We start from the raw sequence: 9901 nt of genomic DNA on the forward strand, positions 1-9901 counted from the left end.
TTTTCTCAGTCAATTTTTTGGCCATTTATAGCCCACATGCATAAACATTATCAATATTTGCTATTTCAAATATTAAAATATATTTACATGAGTTGATAAATATTTTTAAATTAATTATACATTTATTAGAAAATATATTTTCTATTATAAAGAAAATTTAGTATATTTTGGTATATACATAAATATATTAATTAATTCATAAATCCTAAATTAGATTATTGATAGTTAATAAATATTTGCTAATTATTTATTAATAAATATATTAATATTTATAAATTTTTAATATATTTATAATATATTAATATAGTTAATATTAATTATATTGAGGTAATTAATATAATATCAATATAATATAAGTGAGGGCATTGTTGTCAATAAATGATATTTTCATATTACCTGGGGAAAAGTAATAAATACCACTTCTGAGTGGTATGTATTTTACCTTCTCCTTTAAAAATAGATATGAGATCAACTATTTATTTTATTATCTCTCCTCTATTTTTTATTAAATATGATAATCTGATGCGTCAATTTACTTTTTCATGCTCAATTATTAATTTGGGCCCTGAAAATCGTAAGAGATGACGCAAGATATTCAAGTCGAAAGCTGCGTTGCACCGCTGTTTCCACTTGTGTCATTAAAATCTTTAGACTTGCTGTGGAGTAATTTCTGAGAGCTGATACCAGCCTCTCGATCGAAGCTGGTCTTCAAGACTCGTTATCTGACTGATCAATCATGGTATACACTGACCTTCCGGTATCGACATCAGGCTGGCTGGTATTGACCGGCAAGTTGCAGCACCCGGAACAAGCGTGTGGAAGATTTTTTTTTGTTGAATTGTGCCCCCGGTAAACAAGACTTGGTACTTCTCTTCCTGGGCACATCGCGTGAACATTCTTGGACTACCGTTTGCAGGCGGTAGTGCAACACGAGCACAAATCTCTGTTGCCTGGGAGGTGAAGGGATGTTAATCTTTTTAATTAAGATATGCATGTTTTACACGGAGGACCTCGTAGCAGAAAAGATAAATAACTCTTAGCCCTTTTTTTCTGATTATGGGCTTAACTACAACTTAAGAAAGTTTAGGCGAAGCCTGATTACTTTTATAAAGCCTAATAACCTTCATTAATCACACTTTCTCATCTAATACATGCTTGTGCCTTGTTCTGTCACTACAGGGAGATTTTCCGACGTTTTTTTTTCGATGCTAGGGAGAAGCGTTGGGCAATCCCCCTTCACCGCCGAATGTTGCCGATGCTTCTAAAAAGCATCGGTACAGTTTTGAAATCAACGACGCTTAAAAAGCGTCGTTAATGGCTGGACCTACGACGACGCTTATAAGCGTGGTCGGAGGCCAAATTCACTCAAATATCAGCCTCCCATCGATCGATGCCCTAGCTGTTATAACCCTCTCCTCTCCTCTCCTCCTCCCTACGGCGCCGACAATCCACCGCCTCCCCCCTCTCTCACCTCCATCTCGAGCCCCGATCTAGAGGCAAGCGAGAAGGAGGAAAGATGACTCCAGGTGTTCAGATCTCCAGGTTAGGGTTCTCTCTCGATCCGCCTTACTCCCTCTTCCTCGGGCTTCCGAGGTTCCCTACTTCTTGACTGCAGCCAAATATTTAGGATTTCTAGGGTTTATACGTTTTCTTGGCCAGGAGACCATGGATCCAGAGACCGACGAGTACATCCGTGAATCCATTGAGAACTCGCTCGGCCTCCCAATCTCTGACAAAAACCTCCGCCTCAAGGTCCTTGCTTCCGAAGATGCCCGCCGCCGCCTCCAAGATCAGATCTTCGTTCTCAAGGAGGCCGAGAAGCGTGTAGAGCAATATAAGGTGCAGGTTTTTTGATCTTTTGCGGCTTCTTCTTGTTCCTGGGTTTCTAGGGTTTTGTTTTTTATGGAAAAGTTTTGATTTTGATATGGGTAGGCAGAGGCGACCATGAATGCCCAGGGGTGAGGAGGTGCATCGAGGAGAAGGAGATGGTGGCGTCGGGATATGCTGATTTGGTGAATCACTGCGCCAAATTGGAGAAGGAGCGCTCTCTGTATGAACGGGATCTTGAGAGGGCCATGGAGTCTTGCAATGAATTAGCCAAGGAGAATGACGAGCTTCAATCACGGCTGCAGGACAACTCTTATGTAAGTATTAGATTCTGTTTGTTTCTTTTTCTCTTGTATTTTTATTTCTTTAATTCCTCTTCTTGCTTTCGATGGTCCCAAGTAGATAAAGTGTAAAATTCCTTATTCCATTTCAGAGCATTTTTTTGCTGCTCAATCTGGTGGTTTTCCCTCTCAATAATGCCTACACTCGGTCCCCAGTGAAGAAAATAATTTTTTTTTAATAATTGAAGGCTAAAGCCGACGCTTATAAGCGTGGGCTTTGAAGCTTTTAGCGTTAGGAAAATTTTTTTCCACTCAGGTATCGCCGACACTTTGGCGATGCTTTGAGAAGCGTCGGCGGGACTTTAGCCGACGCTTATAAGCGTCGCGAAAGGTCGCAAAATGCATCGGGATAGGTTGGTTTTCCTGTAGTGTCTGCATAGCTTGAGGATTAAAAGATAAGGAGCATCACAACAAGAGATCTGAAAATAAGTTTCAGCCAAGAAATCTTCCATCAAGGCAAACGTAGAAAATGATCTTTCCTATTTGCCGAGGAAAATAAAGAGTTAAAAAATGCTAGGATCCATTTAAAACATATGGCACGCTATATTGTGACCAGGGCGGTCACTCCTACCTGTAAGCCTATTATTGCAGCACATGTATGCACAATAATTGAGAATGAATTATTAAAGAACTAAAGGAAGAAGCACACTACCAGAAAATACGCGTATAGTGACGGAAAACTAGTGACGGCCCGTTATCAGTCACTATTTATGACGGATTAGTGACAGAAAGAAATTTGGTCACCGTGGTGTAAACTTAGTGACAGATTAGTGACAGACCGGTCACAGAATACGTGGATAGGATGGGCGCCAAAACTTAACGACCACCGTAGTGACGGAGTATCTGTCACAAAACGAGTAACCGAAATTACAAATTTAGCCGTCACAAAAATCGTAACCCAAGTGTTTATAAATTTTTAAAAGATTATTTTTGGTAGTGACGGGATACTGACAGAAATTCCCGTCACCAAATTTAATTTTTAATTTCAAAAATATTAAAAATATTATTTTTGATAATTATAAATTAAAAAAATTGTAAAACGAGGGAATCCAAAATGAAACTAAGTGTGCCCGCCGCCTCGCCCAAATCCCTTCGATAGCCCAAATCCCAATCGTTCTCCAGAAAACCCAAATCCCTTCTTTTCATTCCTAAATTCCATGGCGTCGGCCACAAACGATGACCCATTTGCACCCCTAGTGATTAATGGCAGTAAACTGTTTGGAATGCTCCGCCAAGGCTGAAAGCGGGTCGGATTTTATCCGACCGTATCCATTTCCATATTTGATTTGGGTTGGATTCGGATATTGTTTTCTTCATCCGATGGGATCCGGATACGGATTCGGATAGTTAGTTCAAATCGGGTCCTCTAGGATTTAGAATCCAGAAGATGGGTCCATCAGTAATCCTATCTATGAGTCCATGACCCATCGCGGCATCGCCTCAGGCCCAATAGCCAGAACAAATCTCGCGCCCGCAATCCATTTTGTCTTCGGTTCTTCGTTTTTCCTCCCCGAGTTCGTCCATATCTTCGTCCCTCTTTCCTCCCCGAGTTCGTCCATTTCGGCTTTGGAGGCGATATTTGTGAGGTGGTCGATGGCTAGGGGTGGTAAAATATGACCCGATCCGCCAACATGACCCGTGTTCGACCCGCCATAAACAGGTTTGGGTTTGGCCTAAATAGGTTCAAGTCGTAAACAGGTTGACCCGTTTAACCTGTTTATTAATTAGGTCATATATATATTTTAGATGTCTGACCCGTTTAACCCGTTTAACCCGTATAACCTGTTTAACTATTGGGCTGATAAAAAATAAGGGCTACAACCCATGAGGCCCAGGGTCGGCCCAACTCCCCGCCGCATCGCCCTCGGCCTCAGTCCGCAACTTTGTCTTAGGGTTAGGGTTTGTCCAATGGCGCCGCCCGAGCTCTCTTCCCTCACCCTCCGTTTGGGATTTTTGGGGAGAAAAGAAAAGAAAGGAAAACTTTAATGAGGAGGGAAAGGAAAAGAAAGGAATATAATAGACTTTCTTCTTCTCTTGTTTGGGAGTTTTAGAAGGGAAGAGAAAGTACTTTCGTTCCTCTTATTTGGGAGTTTGGAGAGAAAAGAAAAGAAAGCATATCTTTTTAACACATTTACTAAAATATCCTTATTATAAAAGGTTCATGCTTATGAGTAGAGGTGCAAATGGATCGGGTCGGACCGGATCATGAGTGACCCCGACTTAACCTGGATTCTTGTTCGGATCCTAATTTTAGACCCAGACCCAACCCACTAGAAAATCAGGTCAGGTCGGGTCGGGTTGGGTCCACGGCCCTAGGATATATTTATCCTTTTAATTTGGTACTTTTTTAATTTAAAAATAAAATAGGTATTATAAAAAGTTTATCTCCAAATTCTTCCACTTATGAAAGGAAAAAAAGAGGAGAGAATTGGAGCCCAAAATTTTCCCTCCTATTCTCTTCTTTTCTTTTTCTTTCCCTCCACTAAAAAACTCCGAAACATCCTTTCCATTCCATTCTCCTCAGTGTCCCTCTCCCCTCTCCTCTCCTCTGGATACTTCACCTTCCGAGCTCTCTTTTTTACCTGTCCTCTCCTCCGCCTCCGGCCTCTCCTCCCCTTTTGTCACGCCCCGAACCCGTCACCCGGGTCCGGCACGCGACCGGCCGCATGAGCCCTAGAGCAAGGCCCTAAAGATCATGCAAGGCCTAAGATAAACAACAATTTCAATAATTCCATAAATGCCAAAATCAAAGATTGATGTAATTCAATCAAATCCAGCTACAATGTACTGATTTATTACATAATTTCAAATGTCCATAAATAAAAGATAAATTGACTTCTAACTATCTAGCAGTCTGACTTCAGATCGAGCTCACTTCTTGTCCCATCCGACAGATTCTACGAATCCAGTGCCTCTGAAAAAAAATGGAAGTGTAATATGAGCTTTTCCAGCCCAGTAAGAATCCCAACAGCCATACACAACAAAATCATAAAATAATCAAGTATCAAAATATATATATCATTTCATCATTTCAAAAGCTCAACAAACAACAAATGTATGTAATCAGTACATATACACAAATCCTTTTTCACATTATGTGATCCATTCCCGTATTACTCAAATTCCAAAGTTTTCAAACTTTTCATTTCTGGCGTTGGACTAACCAAGATCATGTCCCAGTCCAAGACTGCACAAATCCCACGCATCAGCTCGTGGCCACTATCCTACGCATAAGCTCGTAGAGGCTATCCCACGCGTAAGCCCGTGGAGGCTATCCCACGCATCAGCTCGTGGCCGCTATCCGTAAGCCCGTGGAGGCTATCCCACGCGTAAGCCCGTGGAGGCTATCCCACGCATCAGCTCGTGGCCGCTATCCGTAAGCCCGTGGAGGCTATCCCACGCGTAAGCCCGTGGAGGCCCGTGGAGGCTATCCGTAAGCCCGTGGAGGCTATCCCACGCATCAGCTCGTGGCCGCTATCCGTAAGCCCGTGGAGGCTATCCCACGCGTAAGCCCGTGGAGGCTATCCCACACATCAGCTCGTGGCCGCTATCTTATGACAAGGTTAGTCCAACCCATATTACATGTCTAGTTTTACATGTTCAATCACATTCCCATCACATCACATATTTTCATAAATTTTCAAAAATATGTTATTTCTTCCCAAATGAATTTATCTCAATATTTTCATTATAAACAACATGCACGCCTCATAGGTGCCGCATCAACTCATAAACAATAACAACATAATAATGAAAATATGTTGATAAAAATTCGTCTCATATGTATCATATCAACTCACAAGCAATAACATCAAAACCGTAAATAAATCCAACGATAAATCAATATATGCATAGAAGTGCTCAGATGTAGGGATTCTTACTGAAATTTGTAGACTGACTCAAACACAGTCCGAATCACAACCTACGCGCTGGGGTGCTGAGTCCCCTGATCAAAACCTCCTGGCTCCGCCGACTCTTCCTCTACAACATCAATTACAAATTACAAACTAAATCATTTAATATTTAAATATTCCAAACCATAATTGATATTTACTATGGGGTCCATAACCAGATCCCCAAACATCTCAATCTCTCCAAATCTAGGGCAGTCGGGGTGGCCCGACTCCCACCCTTGTACCACCGGCCCATGTCGTCGCCAGCCGTGGCCGCTGCCACGCCGGCGACGATGGCCGGTCCCGATGAAAAGACCAAAAGAAGGGTGGATGATAGAGAAGGGTTCTTCCTCCACCTCTTTGGTCCAAGGGCAACAGCCGGGGTGGCTGTGCCCTCACCTTCCCCACCCTCGGCCACCATTGGCCGAACCATCGCCGGCCGCCCCTGCTGCAGTCACCGGCGATGGTGGCCGGCCAAGAGAAAGAGAGAAGAAGAAGTCTCTTCCTCTTCTTCTTCTTTTCCTTCTCCTCTTATTATTATTATTATTATTTTATTCTTATTTTCTCCTCCTCCTCCTTCTTCTTCTTCTTCTTCTTCTTCTTCTTTCCAATCGACACTGTCCCCTACCCCTTTTTCTTCCATCATCAACCGAAGATCCACTGGCAGTGGCTCGGCCCCCACCCGACGGCAACCCCAGTGGCCCCCGACCGCCGCCGCCGTCGCCGCCGGTGGCCAGCCGACGCGAGAGGGAGAGAAGAAGGAGGTGGAACCGTGCAGAACGCCCTCGGTCCACCATCCCCATCCCCACTAAAACCCTAGAAATCATCTCCAACCCTCACACAGATCCGATCAACCCCCAATACCATGGATCTCGGCCCATCCCGGCGGCCGACGGCGGCCAAAAATCCAGAGGAGAGAAGCCGAAACAGGGGTACCCCTGTTTCGGACTCTTTTCCGACGATCCGACGGCCAAAATCCCACTCACACGACCCAAAAATCAAGCAATGAAGCACAAGGGCTTACCTCGGTCCGGCGGGATGCTCCGGCGGCCCTTCCGGCGAGGATTCGGTGGAGAAATCCATGAGTAAACCCACGGATCCGAGGCCTCTTCGTGCGTTTGGTGGGGATCCTCCTCCTTGACCGGCCGGCTCACGAGATCCGCTACCTTCCCGGTGCTCAAACTCCCCCCGGCGACTCGGCTCCCTGCGGCGATCCCCTCTAACGCCGCCGCCGTCTCCCTCTTTTTTTTTTTTTTTTTTTTGGTTTCTTCTCCCACGATCGTGCCCTAGGCACGATCGTATATAGTGGATGGGCCCGGTCTTTTCGGGCCGGCCCGTCCACCCCTCTCTCTTTTTTTTATTTTTTTATTTTTTTATTTTTAGGGGTATTACATACTCTCCCCTTTAAAAAAATTTCGTCCTCGAAATTAACTTACTTGAAGCCTCAAATTTTTAAAAAAATTGCATCCATTATATCATCCCTGAGATTTCAAATAGTCTCCCTCTCGGAGTACCTACCCACAAGGTTTTGACATACAAAAATTACATCATCTCAAAACTTGATCCTTTCTATTTACCACACATAGTAAGTTCTTTTGATATCCTTCAAAAGAATTCCAAACTCCCAACCTTGGATTAAAATGCCATAATTATATCCCAAGAAATTAATTTCTCTTGATTCTACACAGAGATCATAATTGACTTGACAGAAATAGGAGAAATCTTTAGTATCAAATGCTCTTAATATTCTATAATCATTTTTCTTTTCTTTCTCCCACATCATTCCAACAAATAAGAGATCCATAGAATCAACAACATTCTCCTGAAACTAACTCAAGTATTTCATCATAATGCCTTTTAGATCAAATATTAATGATCTTAACCAGTTTCAAAATAAGTCAAACCACCACACTTCCGCTGCACTCTCTGATTTAATTCATTTAATTCTCTAAAGTCACAAAATGATTTCTGACTAAAGTATCACTTTGCATTGAGACTAAGAAACTCCAAATTTCAAATTTCCAAGTAGAACTAGAGCAAAACCTCTAGATCTTTTTGTCCTCAATTTATATAGAGTGTACATACCATAACTAACCCCCGATCCTTTAGTCATGTTTAAGGTCACTATGTGATCTCCACAACCTTTTTAGAATCCAAAATATCTAGGTTTAATTTAAGATAAGTTAACCGTGGATTTCCTCAGCAATTCGATTAAACAATCTACGTTGATCTTCTTTCCAAAAGATTTACTTCAAATTCAATGGTTTAGAAGTCATTGAGCCAATACACTAGAATTTTACTCGATCGATCTCCAGATCTTCCTTCACCAAGATTCTTAACATCCATCAGTAATGCTATATATGATAATTCATGTAAGCATCTCATGACCGAAGTCTCTACTCAATATGACATTTATTAGTGGCTTCATCAACAATGACAAAAGATCCCTGCTCAAATCTTAAACCTAGGCTTGAGTTTTAAATTAACACATCAAATAGTCTTCTACAATTATAAGTAAAATTCAGTAGCCCAATCCAAACATGAGAATTCAAATAATTAGAATTCCCCTATCAATATGCATACTCTATGGCCTCAAAATAATCAAATACATCAATAGGAAATAGACCTATTTGCAATATCCAACATGCCAACACCAGATATAATCCACATACATTTTCAACTTCGAAGAACGTTCCTTTCAATATTATGAAATCTCCTTAGCTTACTCCAATACTAAATCAACGTTCAAATCCCACTCTAATAATTAGCAGCAAAACCAAAAGTATGATCACATTAAAACCCCCATCAAATTTGAACTTTCAAATCATTTAAATAATATCTGAACATGGTATACTCGATATGCCATTGTTGACCTACACTTATCTTAGGTCAAACCTCTCTTATCATGATCAAAGACAATTTATACTTTCCTTCCGTATGCATCGAAAACCAAACCGATGCATACATTTTATCACAATGCCCAGTGATCTTACACCTTAAGCACTGAATCTAATTGTCATATCCCTAGTGATCATAACCTTAAGCTATGATATATTTCTGTCGCAAAACCCAAGTGATCTTAATCTTATGCTTGGGTTCAAATTTTGTCACTAATCCCAATGATCTTAAACCACAAACACTGATGCCACTTATGCTACAGTCCCCAGTGGTCTTAAATCCCGAGTGATCTTAAACATATGCTCAAATTCCAATTTTTGTCACTATCCCCAATGGTCTTAAACGTCAAACTCTAATGCCATTAAGGCCACAGTCTCTAGTGGTCTTAAACATTAGATTACAATATCATTCTTGTTACAATCTCGAGTGATTATAAACCAAATCTCTGATAGTTTTTCTATCATAATTCTCCACTGATACTCACCTGAACATAAACCCTAGGATACCTTAACCTTAAGCTCTGATACCACTCTGTCACGCCTCGAACCCGTCACCTGGGTCCGGCACGCGACCGGCCGCATGAGCCCTAGAGCAAGGCCCTAAAGATCATGCAAGGCCTAAGATAAACAACAATTCCAATAATTCCATAAATGCCAAAATCAAAGATTGATGTAATTCAATCAAATCCAGCTACAATGTACTGATTTATTACATAATTTCAAATGTCCATAAATAAAAGATAAATTGACTTCTAACTATCTAGCAGTCTGACTCCAGATCGAGCTCACTTCTTGTCTCATCCGACAGATTCTACGAATCCAGTGCCTCTGAAAAAAAATGGAAGTGTAGTATGAGCTTTTCCAGCCCAGTAAGAATCCCAACAGCCATACACAACAAAATCATAAAATAATCAAGTATCAAAATATATATATCATTTCATTA

At 41.5% G+C, this 9901-nt stretch overlaps 1 pseudogene; it reads left to right on the forward strand.

Moving 5' to 3' along the window:
- The first annotated feature begins 1447 nt into the window (after positions 1-1447).
- Positions 1448-2240, forward strand: LOC103699432 (annotated as a pseudogene).
- The last annotated feature ends 7661 nt before the right edge of the window (positions 2241-9901 follow it).

The sequence above is a fragment of the Phoenix dactylifera genome, chromosome 17 (assembly GCF_009389715.1).
Source record: "Phoenix dactylifera cultivar Barhee BC4 chromosome 17, palm_55x_up_171113_PBpolish2nd_filt_p, whole genome shotgun sequence".
In the NCBI taxonomy this organism is placed as follows: Eukaryota; Viridiplantae; Streptophyta; class Magnoliopsida; order Arecales; family Arecaceae; genus Phoenix; species Phoenix dactylifera.